Source organism: Protopterus annectens, chromosome 3.part1 (assembly GCF_019279795.1).
Source record: "Protopterus annectens isolate FY-2018-M chromosome 3.part1, PAN1.0, whole genome shotgun sequence".
NCBI classification, from domain to species: Eukaryota; Metazoa; Chordata; order Ceratodontiformes; family Protopteridae; genus Protopterus; species Protopterus annectens.
Genome location: NC_056732.1, coordinates 501533417 through 501547463, shown reverse-complemented (window position 1 = coordinate 501547463; position 14047 = coordinate 501533417). Strand labels below are relative to the sequence as shown.

Below are 14047 nucleotides of genomic sequence, written 5' to 3'. Positions count from 1 at the left end.
GCATTCTGTACAGCTAACATTTCTTTTTGATTGATATGCAGGTGAAATTATCCTGGGCTCCATTTGACTTGAATGCATTTGCCTGCCATGTGAGCTCCTCATGCATAGTCTGATGCGTCTGTTGCCAGGGTTTGGGCGGTGGGGGGGGGGGGGGGTGAGTGAAAGGGAGTCCCTTGTTGTGGTTGCAAGCCTCTGCCCACCAAAGGAATTCTGCCCTTAGGCAAGAAATGAAAGGAATCACTGTTTCCAGGTCCTGAGAATGTTGACACCAGAGACATTTTAAGTACCACTGAAGTTTCCTCATATGCAGTCTTGCATATGGAATTAGCAGAACGCATGAGATGCGATGTTTGCTCAGAGTGTTGATGGAGACGTACAGAGAATATCAGGAGGAGTTGCATTGTGTTTTTGTAGACTTAGAGAAAGCATATGACAGGGTGCCTAGAGAGGAGGTGTGGTATTGTATGAGGAAGTCAGGAGTGTCAGAGAAGTATGTAAGAGTGATACAGGATATGTACGAGGGTAGTGTGACAGCGGGTGAGGTCTGCTGTGAGAGTGATGGATGCGTTTAAGGTGGAGGTGGGGTTACATCAAGGATCAGCTCTGAGCCCTTTCATATTTGTAATGGTGATGGACAGGTTGGCAGATGAGATCAGACAGGAGTCCCCATGGACTATGATGTTTGCAGATGACATTGTCATCTGTAGTGAGAGTAGGGAACACGTGGAGGAGACCCTGGAGAGATGGAGATATGCTCTAGAGAGAAGAGGAATGAAGGTCAGCAGGACTAAGACAGAATATATGTGTGTGAATGAGAGGGAGGATAGAGGAATGGTGAGGATGCAAGGAGTAGAGGTGGCGAAGGTGGATGAGTTTAAATACTTGGGATCAATAGTTCAGAGTAATGGTGAGTGTGGAGGAGAGGTGAAGAAGAAAGTACAGGCAGGATGGAGTGGGTGGAGAAGAATGAGAATGTCAGGAGTGATTTGTGACAGACGAGTACCAGTAAGAGTGAAAGGGAAGGTCTGCAAGAGGGTAGTGAGACTAGCTATGTTATATGGGTTGGAGACAGTGGCATTGACAAAAAGGCAGGAGTTTGAGCTGGATGTGGCAGAGTTAAAGATGTTAAGATTTGCACTGGGTGTGATGAGTGTGGACAGGATTAGGAATAAGTATATTAGAGGGTCATCCCAGGTTGGAAGGTTTGGAGACAAAGCCAGAGAGGCAAGATTACATCGGTTTGGACATGTGCTGAGGAGAGATGCTGAGTATATTGGGAAAAAGATGCTAAGTAAGAAGCTACCAGGTAACAGGAAAAGAGGAAGGCCTAAGATAAGGTTTATGGATGTGGTGAGAGAGGACATGCAGGTGGTTGGTGTGACAGAGCAAGATGCAGAGGATAGGAAGAAATGGAAAAAGGTGATCCGCTGTGGCGACCCCTAACGGGAACAGCCAAAAGAAGATGATGAGAAGATGATGACGAGGCCATGAACCATAGGGCTTGCAGTATTCTTCTTGCAGAGAGCTGGGTTTGGGTGGCCAGTAGTTTGAAGTAATTTGTCAAGTAAATCAGCTTTTCTGGAGTGAGGAATGGCATCTGGGAAGTAGTGTTCAAGCTTGCTCCCAGGAAAACAATCTTTTGGCTGGGTACCAGATGTGATTTCTTTCCGCTGATGGTATACTAAAGAAAAGTTAGAAGTCTCTTTACAAATGTCAGGTGCTGAAGTAGCAATTCCTGACTGTCCGCCTGAATCAGGCAATCGTCCAAGTATGGGTAAATTTGAATATTTCTCTGCCTGCAGTATGCAATGGCTGGAGCCAGGCACTTTGTGAAAACCCTGGGTGCAGTAGATAAGCCAAAGGGAAGTGCAGAGAACTGATAGTGCATAGAGCCTCCCCTGAAATGTAGATATTTCCTGCAAGATTCCCTTATGGGGATGTGCAGATAAGCTTCTTTTAAGTCTAGGGTGACTAGCCAGGAGTCCTTGGCTAGCATAGCAAGCAGCTGCTGGAGTGTAAGCATTTTGAATTTTGGTACCACCAGGAAGAAGTTGAGAGTTGACAGTTCCAGAATAGGGTGCCAAGAGTTCTCTTTTCTCGGCACCAGGAACAGTCTGGAGTAGAAACCCTGCCCACTTTGCTCTGTTGGAACAGGTTGAATAGCTCTGATACTGAAAAGTACTTGCTTTTGGGCCTCTTCCTGCTGGTTTGCAGGAAGGTGTGGCAATCCGCTTGGGGTTGGCAGGGAGTGGAAGTAGAATCTGTATCCCTGGGATACAATGTTTAAGACCCATCGGTCGTGGGTAATATGCTCCCAGTTTTTTGCGTGCAGTGCGAGCTTTCCTCCTAGGGGTGCAAGTAATTGGGCATGGCTGGGAAGGATGACTGACAAGTCATTGTGAACTTTTTCCATAAGGGGGTGGCTTGCCACTCCCTGTTTTTGAGGAAGGAGCACTCCATTGTTCAGCTCAGTCCCACTGGGTTGCTTTCCTGGATATGCATGGTTTCAAGAGTGGTATTCTGATGTCTTCAGTCCCTCCCCGAAAGGCCACCTGCAAAAAGAGAGTGTCTTGGTACATGTTTTTCTTTTGTGATGTGCTTGTTCTGTGGCTCTCATTTCACTCTCCCTCCACTCTGGTACAGTAAATGTATGTAGATCAGGGCAAGAAACATTACATTACTTCCGTCCTTGATTCCTTATGTCCATTGCTGAATGGACACATGTAAAGAGAAAAGGCAGAAGAGTGAGGCAGACTGCTAACGGTGAAGGAGGTTGTGAGACAGCAGCAGTCTGAGTGGGTAGCCAGCACAGGTATCGGACATATCAGATGACCTCGAGCGCCTCTGAAATCCTATGCCTGTACTGGGTTCATTAGTGGAGAAGCAGTCCTTACCCTGCTTTTCCTCTCTACATATGCCCTTTCTGTAAACCTTTGTCAGTACCCATTCAGAAGTATGTTGGCTACGCCAAAAATGTGTATGTTTACAGTGATATGTGTCTAATACTATGAGTGTGTATGTGAGCTGTTGGTTTTCAGGTTGTTAGGCATGTACCTCTGCAACATCTTTGCAAATAATGAACCAAAAGAATTATGCCTGTGGATAGCAGTGAAGATTCCAGTAGGCAAACAAGGTAATGTACATTATATACATATACATATCATACTAATGCAATAAATTTCTGAAACATCATCAGTAACAGACTTGCATTTCTTTCCTGTGCATGTACTTTTACCTTGTGACAGTGACATGGCTTCAAGAGCAGGGGAACAAGTGAGAGTGTGGGTGTGTGGCCATTCATATGTTCACTAGGCTGCCAGCCATGCCTCCAAAAAAAATACTACAACTTGAGATTCCCCACATCTAGAGAGAAGGTACACTGGATTGCAAGAAGAGATGTGCATTGGGGTGGACTCCTGCGGTTGTTGGAAGGGAAGTGTTCCATCTACCGTGAGCCTGACATTCTTGTCTTGCACACTGGAGGGAACGATGTCATCACTCATCCACTTGGAGGGCTGACATTTTAAATCAAGGAGATTTATGGAGTCATAGTGGCCATGTTGTTATTATGTGTGGTCTGACATAATTCCTCGCCAGCACTGCAGACATGCAAACAACCAGCAGGCAGTGCACAAGGCCAGAATGGGTTTATGCATGGACTGATTGCGCAGAGTCGGCAGATCAACAATCAACCATAACAGCATCACTGCAGAAGATAATCACCTTTTCAAAAATGATGGAGTCCCCTAAATGAAAATGGCATTGACCTGTTCTTGACTGATCTGCACAATGGTGAGATGGCAGCAATGCAAGACATACTGGCAACATGCACCTACTGACAAAAGATGGAAAACAGCCATACCACGTAGGAGCAGTATGGTTAAGTAAAACTCTATTACATGTCATGAAAACCTTTTTCACAACTTAAAACACAGTAAAAGAATTGTAATTGTACCTTTCCTAAGGGAACCTGTCAACATACTAAGAACCACCTCATCTGAAGATAGTGTTAGTCCTTACAGCATGGTAAAAGAAGTGTACAGATACCACAGTTTGTTTAGGACTTAGGTTATGAAAATTATGACATTTCTTAATTTGGTAAATAATTTTGCAAGGGAACTTGTCAACATGCTAAGTAATACCTCATTTTGAAGACAATATTACTCCTTGGAACATGACAAAAGAACTGTGTCTGTATGTTGTACACATATACAGATATCACATTTTTTAGTAGTTAGGCTATGAAAATTATGATTTTTTTCATATTTTGGTAAATATCTTTGCTAGGGAAGATGTCAACATGCAAAGTAAGACCTCAATTTGAAGACAGTATTACTCCTTACGACATGATAAAAGAACTGTGTTTGTATGCGTACACGTATACAGATAAAGGCTTTTTTAGGACTAAGGTTATGAAAATTATGATTTGTTTTCAAATTTTAGTAAATAACTTTGCTCAGGAAAGATGTCAACCTACTAAGTAATACATCATTTTGAAGACAGTATTAGTCATTACGACATGGTAAAAGAACTGTATCCGTGTGCTGTACACATGTACAGATATCAGTTTGTTTAGGGCTTACTTTATGGAAATTATGATTTTTTTTCATATTTTGGTAAATAACTTTGCAAGGGAGCATGTCATTGTGCTAAGTAATACCTCATTTTGAAGAGTATTGACAGTTATAACATGGTAAAAGAACTGTGTCTGCATGTTGTACACATGTACAGGGTTTGTTTAGGACTTAGGTTATGGAAATTATGATTTTTTTTCATATTTTGGTAAATAATGCGAGGGAACATGTCAATGTGCCAAGTAATACCTGATTTTGAAGACAGTATTACTCCTTGCAACATGGTAAAAGAACTGTTTGCATGCTGAACACATGTACAGACTTCACAGTTTTAGTCTTGTAGGATTAAGCATAAACGCAAGCAAACTCCACCCCCCAACGCAACCCAAATGACACATAGCTCACAAACTCAGTATGCCACTCCACCACAGCCCATAAGGCACAACAACGTGCCCAACACTCTAGTCATAGGTGACTCGATAGTCAGGCACACTGATGTTCCACTCACTAGACAAAACAAGGAGAACATTACTGTCAGCTGCCTGTCAGGTGCCAGGATCTGCCACATAACGCATGCACTCAGGTCACTCCACAATAAGTACAAATATGACACTGTCATTGTTCATGTTGGTGTGAATGACCTGAGACGTACCTCCCAGGACTAAATGAAGAGAGACATGGAGGAGCTCTCCGATCTTGTATCCCAGGCAGGTATGACCCTAACCCTGAGTAGCATCCTGCCATCACCCAGAATGATACCACAGTACAAGGACAAAATGATTGACTTCAACAATTGGCTAAGCTTCTGGTGTCATTCTAAGGGGATCCAGTATTTGTCTGCCTGGGACGACATGATCGACAGTCCACGATGCTTTGCCAGAGATGGCCTGCACCTGTCGCCCTTAGGATTTTGGATACTGGCTAAGGCTCTTGCCACCCCTATAGTGCCTTTTTTAGGCAAGATTCAAATGACAAATTCACCACCGTAACAGGTACAAGCAAGCAAAATCTGAGGGGAATGCTACTCGATGCTAGAAGTCCAAACCTCAAAATGCACTCACTCGAGGCACTCCTTAAAATGGAGAACACTGACATCTGTGCAGTGATAGAGACCTGGTTCAAAGCTCCAGAGAGCACCCCTGCATTACCAGGCTTCAATTCATACCACACCTTTCGGCCACCTAACCCAGAAAGAAGCATTAAAGGTGGAGGCGTGTCCATATTCATCAAGGATATCCACACCTCCAGGCTAGTTGCACAGCATAATGCATCCGAGATCATCCAAGTGCAACTAACTCTGGGCAAGACCGCAATCCAAATTGTAGCTTGCTACAGACCCCCCCACCATGCCCCAGGAGTCACACTCCTCATTTCTTGATACACTGGAAAGTATTAGGGTACAACCCAACACCCTAATAATGGGCGATTTCAACTACCCCACCATTAACTGGGAAAACTACTCATGTACCAACACTCTTTTGCTCAACGTTTTCTAGAATTCATAAATTCCAACGCCTTGGAGCAACTTATTCACACCCCCACCAGAGGCAGCAACATCCTAGACCTGGTCATTACCAACATGGGAAACCGGTGTTCCACACCAGAGGTCAATTCCTCGTTGGTCAGATCCGACCACAAGCTAATCAGCCTAGACATCCACATCCCACCCCCAGCCCCAATTAGGGAAACCATTGTAAAAAACTTCTCAAAAGCCGACTTCACACTTCTTAAGACAGAAGTGGCAAACTTCATGACACCCATGCAGACAGACAACAGAGGTATGACTGCCGAATCCTACACAAATGCACTTTATAAGCACTTACACGAGTGCATGGATCATGCTATCCCTAACAGAACCAAGATGTTATCCTCCAAAAAAAGGAAGCCAATCTGGTAGTCCTCTGCCATAAACAAACTCTACAACAGAAGAAAGAAACTGTTGCAAAAAAAGAGTAAAATCCCATGACTGGAGGAACTCCCTGGTCAACCTCAGTAAGAAGCTGAGATCCCTCATAAAATCCTCCAAAGCTAGTTACGAAAACAAAATTGCCACTGACTTTAAAGACAACCACAAAGCATTCTATAGCTATGTCAAGGATCTAAATGGGAACACTCAGATCTGCTCTGAGTTGCAGCATAATGGCACTAAATATACAGAACCAACTGACATTGCCAACATCCTAGCAGATAGGTTCAGTGCTAACTTTACCCCCCTCTCACCCCCTAGAGGGCCCATCTCTATATCGGAAGAATGCAAAGTTCCTATAATCACAGCTGCACAGGTAAAAAACACACTCTCCAAAGTCAAGAACACAGCATCCATGGGACCTGACAATATCCCAGGTTGCATTCTACACGAACTACAGAATGAACTGGCACCCTACCTAAGTACCATGTTCAATCACAGCCTCACCTCAGGCTTTGTACCCACTGAATGGCACACTGCGAGATATCCAACTCCACAAAGGGGGAGCCACGACGGACCCCGGGAACTACCGCCCCATTAGCTTGACGAGCCTGGTCTGCAAGGCCATGGAAAGTATCATTGTGGAACTCATAAACAAAGACATTGGTAATCTCAAAACTCAGGACCCTAGTCAGTTTGGATTTGTAAAAGGCAGATCATGTCTCCTAAACCTGAATGACTTCTTTGAAGCAGTCAACAAAGCCATAGATGAGGGTAAAATGGTTCACACAGCTTATCTAGATCTCACCAAGGCTTTCAACACCATCCCCCACTCTGGAATTATAGATAAGCTCACTAAACTAGGTATAAATCCCTATGTCACAAGATGGGTTGCCAACTGGCTCACGGACAGAACCCACACTGTGAAAGTAGCGGATTCCAAATCCGACATCAGACCAGTGACAAGTGGAGTACCACAGGGTTCAGTCCTGGGTCCCCTCCTGTTTGGTATCTACTTCTCTGAAGTACAGGCCAACACAGAAGGTCTTTGGCTAACAAAGTTTGCAGATGACTGCAAACTAAGAGCCATAATCGAAACTCCTAACGATGTGGACAAACTACAAAAGGGCCTCACTGAGACAGATACCTGGTGTCAAAGCCATGGCCTGAAGCTCAATGCCAAAAAGTGTATTGTCATCCCCTTTGGTAAAAGCTCTGTACCCATGAACTACCACATAAGCTGGTAGTCTACTTAATGCCGAAAATGTGATGAGACCTTGGGACACAGGTGGACAGTAGTCTCTCCTTTGATAATCACATTGCCACAGTGGTCAGGAAATCCTTCTACGTGGCTCATCTCATCACAAAAGGATTCTCATCCAGAAAAAAAGAGGTCATTGTTCCCCTCTACTCATCACTCATTAGACCCATTATAGAGTACAACGCCCCTTTTGGTATGTACCTCACAAGACATCTACAACAACTGGAAAGACCACAGAGATACCTCACAAAGAGGATTACTGGCCTCAAACAGATGCCCTATGCAGACCGTCTCAAAAAACTACAGCTTTACTCTATCGCATATCGCCTACTCAGGGGTGGTCTCTGCCTAACATACAAAGCTATGTCAAACCCAGAGCTGTTGGACATGCTCCAATTAAAGAAATCCCAATCCCTCCGAGCTACATGCTCTAGGGACCTTAACCTTGTCACCACAATAAACAGAACATGCTGGAGGGATAGATTCCTGTCCCAGAGACTTCCCATACTCTGGAACAGACTACCTTTCTATGTCAAACAGAGCTCCTCATTAGCACTCCAAGAAAAATCTTGATGATTGGATGGGAAATGGGAAATTCACCCCGGGGATCACTTCTGTGGCTCTGCTCGACAGGGGCACAGGAAAATAATTTTCTTGGGTGGCGAAAGCCAGGGTACATTTTTTGGCTAGGCTTGTATGGGCCTAGGCCGATAGCCTAGTACCTACCTATGAAAATTATACATTTGCCATATTTCTCATTATTATGCCCATACCTATGCAACAGAGCATGGTGATGACACACATGATGCATCATTTTGAAGCAGACAATGAGCTACACAATTTGTACACGGATATGTAGTCTTTGTCTGTTACAGGGAATATCTCAGTAAAGGAGCATCACACAGTAATGGTTAAGGTGTCATTTTAAAGCAGACATTCATCCAAACAAATTAATTAATTACAAATCGTATAGGTCTACATGGTACATTCACCAAGATACTCTGATTTGTTTTACCAAAAAGGTAAAAAAATATGTGTAACATCAGCATTCCTTGGCAAATATTTAAGACAGACTTGGGTATGCACAATCAACATTTACACTGTTGGAAAGGTCAGCGTCTGCTGAACCACTTTCGCATTTACATTTTTAGTCTAGATCTTATGGTTAAGAGTTATGAATGTTTGTTTTCTGTATGGTATTACAAATGGATTATCTGAAAAAGAGTTCAGGCTGCACTGTTTTTCCTATGGTGGAAGTAAGCAGTCAGCATTTTCTGAATTGCTCCGGAGTGAATGAGTTAATACCAACATCCTGGAATAGTTGGTCCACTGTCCTACCAGGGTTACAAACATCTTTGACATGTACTCATGAACATGAGGGCCAATGTTCCTTGCCCAATGTAATATCTTCACTCATCAAATCTGACCATAAGGCAGTCTTGCTTGAAATAAAGATTAAATCCGGAGATCCAGTGAAACCAAAAACCTTTAGGAACTATTCCAAAGCTAACCTCTGTCTACTAACCAACACCATGACTAAATTCCAAGCATCCACCCAAACCAAACAAATACCATAGAATACACTGAGCTATTCACAAAATCTCTGTACAGCCATATTGATAGCTGTATAGAGCGAGCTGTATCCATTCATATTAAGAATAAGAAACTCAAAAGAAAAGCCACTGGTGAAATCACAATATCAATCTGTTATACAACAAAAGAAAAAAATCTTGGCCAACCACAGGAGGAACAAAGCCATATATACTAAAAGCCCGCTGACCAATCTAATCAGGCAGCTAAGAGGGTTAATTAATATTTCAAAGGCTAAATTTGAAGAAAAAATAGCTTCTCAAGCAAAGGACAGCCACAAAGCTTTCTACAGCTATGTCTGTAACCTTAAAGGAAATATACAACAATGCGTAGAACTTATTGTAAATGGCATTGCCCACACTGAACCGGAGGCTACTGCCAACCTTTTGGCTGACAGCTCAAATTTCTCCTGCCCTGCCGCCTCTCCCCCCATAGCTCAAATGAAGTACCACATAACACAATCCCAACAACTGTTACTATACAGCCCTGTACAGCAGCAGCAGGCAAAACTAATCAGCAATGTTCAGTGGCTAGTAATGTTACAGAAAGTTTAAAATATTTTTCTGAACTACAACACAAATATGACAGAATTCCTTTACTGTCACCATTAATTTTACCACACCCACAATACAATTTAAGGTGGACAAATTAATTTTCTTAGGAACTTTACAAAAAATCAAACAGAAGACAGTAAAATGTAAGTACTGAAATTAATCAAATCCATCCAAGTTAGCTTAAAGGGACATCTCCTTTTGCACGGTACATTTCTAATCAAACACAACCTGACAAAACTATACAACAAGATGAAAGAAACCTGCTTAAGAACCACACCAGTGACTTGCTAAATGAACTTTAATATGAAGCGCTTTTCGTCTTGCTCTGTGGCAAGACTTCTTCAGATACAATTGCTTACATTAAAACCAATTAAATACAAATTAAATCAGTCATGTGACAAGCTGACATCAGTGAAAAAGTACAGTTTTGTACCTACCATAAATGTAGATGTCCGATAGGTATGCATCCTTCGGTCGGCCGGATTCCAAAGTCTGGGTCTGGCCTCGGCTGATGTCGCACTTTCCCCAACGTCAGAGCGTCTGGGGTATAAAAGCATCAGCCGACGCCATTTTCCTCAGTTTTTCTTGTCCCAGATGCCAGGTGCCCTCTAGGAAGGCTAAATTTGGATAAATGCTGAAAAGTTCCAAACATTTGCAAATTATATACATGTATAAACAAACAAATGCACCATAATAGATTCCCCCAGCTAGCTAAAAGAGGGGTAAGAACCCTAGGAATACCACAGAGGGGAAGGAGGGAGGGTAATCCTGACTGCAGATGCATACCTATCGGACATCTACATTTATGGTAGGTACAAAACTGTACTATGTCCTTCAAGGATGCATCTGCAGTCATAACATATGGGTAGAATACCATAGCCAATCTGGGGGAGGAGGTACTAAGAAAGGGATGGTGTAGTTAAGATCCCCTGCAGGACTGCAGTAGCAAACCCTGCTCTGGATCTAGAGTATAAAGGTAGATTGTAATGCTTGGCAAATGTATGCACGGAGCTCCAAGTAGCAGCTTCTAAAATGTCCTTGGTAGCCACCCCTCGTAGGAAGGCTGTAGTGGTGGCCGTGGCCCTTGTGGAGTGAGGCCTGATGTTTTCAGGAACTGTCTTTCCATGAAAGGGCCATATGTTATGACTGCAGATGCGTCCTTGAAGGACATCACAGCCCTCCCATGCAATATACTCTGACATTTAACCCTTTAGGTACATAATAAAAATCTGAAATATAACCCAAATGTTGAAAACTAAAAACACTTTTTAAATAAAGTATATTTAAGTCAATTATAACAACATGTAAAAAATAAATACAAATATGTATACACGTATTTTGATTCAACTAATAAATACATGTATACGTATTTGTATTTATTCACACAGAGTATATTGCATGGGAGGGCTGTGTGTTTTTACTGATGTCAGACTGTCACAGGATTGATTTAATTTGTATTTAATTGGTTTTAATGTAAACAATTGTATCTGAAGAAGTCTTGCTAAAGAGCAAGATGAAAAGTGCTTCATATTGAAGTTGATTTAGCAAGTGACCAGTGTGGTGCTTCAGCAGGTTTCTTTCATCTTGTTGTACAGTTTTGCCAGTTTGTATTTGTGTTTGGTTTCATGGCTGCAGAGAACATCCCGGGAACTGCTTGCGGTAATCTACAGCATGACAGCAGTGTCAGACTGACTTACCTGATAGAAGCTTTAACACAAAAAGTGGACACTCTTTCTGCTAGACTGGATTTATTACAACCTGCTCCGCAGTCTTCGGCAGCATTGGTAACACAGCTAACACTTCTTCCTGTACCTCTGATAATAACTTGATTAACTCCAGTGGGAGTAATAGTCCACCGCTTTTTGTGGATACACAGAGATCTACTGCAACCCCAAGTCAGTGAAATAATGTAACTTTGGTTAATAGTCCATCTACTACAATTTTGGATCAACCAGGAAATAGTAGAACTACTGTACGTTTGGATAACAGCAGTGCTGGACCCTCGGGGCTTATTTAGGCTCCCAACCTTAACTGTTGGCTTTCTGAACCATTGGCGTTCAAAGTAGATGCTGCATTTGAAGTACGGGAGCAACCGGCTGGAGGGTCTTTCAGTTTGTCGACTCGTCTGCAGCAATTGGACACCATGATGGTTAAATGTAAGAAACTTCAATTGGAAATTTCTTACTTCCGCCAGTGTATACATGAGGGATAGTGCCTAAAGGACTTCCAACGGGCCTGATGGAAGGCTCGGCTTTTCATAAAGAATTGAATGACATGTTCAACAGACAAGGTTTGGAAATGTTGGAGTTTATGTGTAAGCATTACCAAATCCAATCTGAATCTATTACCCGTGAAGCGGGTATTTTGGACAATAGTATCAGAACTAACATTGATTTTCTATGTTATCGGTATGATTACGATAGATCCTTTACTAGTATAGACCAATACATCAATAAACTTAAGGGAACTAAATTAAAAAAGTTAAACAGAGACCGCATAGCTTATTCTACAGGTTCAGCCTATCCTAGACCACCTGGTTCCCAAACTTCTAACGTGATTGGCCAGGACACACGGGAGGGACCGCCCTTATGAAAATGGTGAACAGAATTCACTTCCCCAAAGCAGTGACAATATGGAAGCTCAGTCAATGGAACAAATACGGAAGAGTGAACGGATAGCAACTAACTGCGACAGGGTAGTGAATCCAACAGAACAAGCGGGTCCTTCAAGAGTGGAAAATTTTCAGAACTGGTCGTTCAATCACAATCCAAAGAAAGCAAAGAACCAAAAAAACAACCAAGAGCCGAAGAAGAACAGGCGGGGCAGGTAATGACTGTTGTTCGACTGATACTAGTGGTTGCCAAGTAATTTTAAGTTCCACCAGAGACTTTAAAGTGTATAATTTTTCCGAGTTGGATATTTGTTCTGAACGTGATGATTTATGGGATAAAGGGCAAACTTTCGCTCCTACTTTTAGAGCAGTTTTATCGAAGACTTTGTTGGATTTCAAAATCTTTGTTAGAAAATTAAACCTGTAAGTCTTATTGGGCCAAAATGTTTTTCCAACGCATACTTTCAGGGTAGCAAGTACATTTTACCCTCTATTGCACCCTACTTTAGCATTATTTGAACAAGTGTGAGAGTTAGATTTACGGAATTGTCTTTCAAGTGTTAATATGAATAACAGCTATTTGAGTAATATATCAAATGATGAAAGACAGGCACTAGACGTATTTAAACAAGCAAATGTGAGAATAATGCAACCTGATAAAGGGGGAGGTCTGGTGATTATGAATACTAATGAATATATTTGTCAAATGAATTTGATTCTGGACAGTAACACTTATGTTGAGGTCTCTAGGAATGAACTCACTATAGCGTATTCCAGAATCAAAGCATTTCTAAATGACTTGTTCACTGAAGCTAAAACTGATATGGATTTATTTAATTTTTTAACCATGCCTGCCCCAAGGATTCCTATTCTATTTGTCTACCTTGTTTGTCTTTTCGGCTTTTCCCGGTTAGGGGTCGCCACAGCAGAACTCCGGTCCACTATTGATTGGCAGTAGATTTTTATGGTGCCGAGTTGCCAGCCCGACACCCAACCTTCAACGAAGGCATGCCCATTCACACATGTCTTTTAACCGCAGGGAGGACATGTAGACTCCACACAGAAGGCACCCCGGCCGAGAATCGAACAGGAGAACCTCTTGCTATGAGGCAACAAAGTTACCACTGCACCACCTTGGTCTACCTAAAATACATAAATGTCTTTCTGACCCTCCTATGAGGCCCCTAGCAGATGCAAGAAACATCATTACTTATGCATGCACCAAGGTGGTAGACTATTTTTTTGAAAAAGTATGTAGCTATGGAAAACACATTTGTAAAGATTTATGGTCTTTTCTTGAGGTTATTAACACTTGAACATATGAGGATGATTTAAATTTTATGACAGTAGATGTTAAAGGCCCTAGAAGTGAGTGTGTGTGAGCGTGTGCGTGTCTTCCATGGAAGGTTGGGCACCGGGCTGGCAACTCGACACCGTAAAACTCCACTGCCGATCATGAGTGGACAGGTGATCCGCTGTGGTGACCCCTAACCGGGAAAAAGCCGAAAGAAGAAGAAGATGTTAAAGACCTAAATTCATCTATCCCCCACT

At 42.5% G+C, this 14047-nt stretch overlaps 1 protein-coding gene across 1 annotated transcript in view; it reads right to left on the bottom strand.

Moving 5' to 3' along the window:
* Positions 1-14047, bottom strand: part of PHF20L1 (PHD finger protein 20 like 1) — a 2880694-nt gene that overhangs the window by 1160788 nt on the left and 1705859 nt on the right. The window lies entirely within an intron of this gene.